The sequence below is a fragment of the Myzus persicae genome, unplaced genomic scaffold (assembly GCF_001856785.1).
Source record: "Myzus persicae strain clone G006 unplaced genomic scaffold, MPER_G0061.0, whole genome shotgun sequence".
In the NCBI taxonomy this organism is placed as follows: domain Eukaryota; kingdom Metazoa; phylum Arthropoda; class Insecta; order Hemiptera; family Aphididae; genus Myzus; species Myzus persicae.
Genome location: NW_019102974.1, coordinates 231201 through 231534, shown reverse-complemented (window position 1 = coordinate 231534; position 334 = coordinate 231201).

Sequence of the window (334 nt, the reverse complement as noted above, 5' to 3'; positions counted from 1 at the left end):
TTATTTTTATGTTTTTTATTGTTTAATGATTAATCAAATTATTCCTTAACTATAAAATAATGCTTAAGCATAAAAATAATTATGGTAAATGCGTTTTTCATAATATATAATAAATAATATCATAATTATTGTATAGTATAAAAAAGAATAATCTGTGTATAATAAGTATTTTATGTATAAAATATATATGAATATTTTTTTCATCAGTACCTGATTTTCACATAACAAACTTGAAAATACAAATTATCATCAATATATAGGTAAAATAAAAAAAAAATAATTCGTTTTTAATTTTATCTACACGTCCAAGATTCTGTATAAAATGTAACAAATA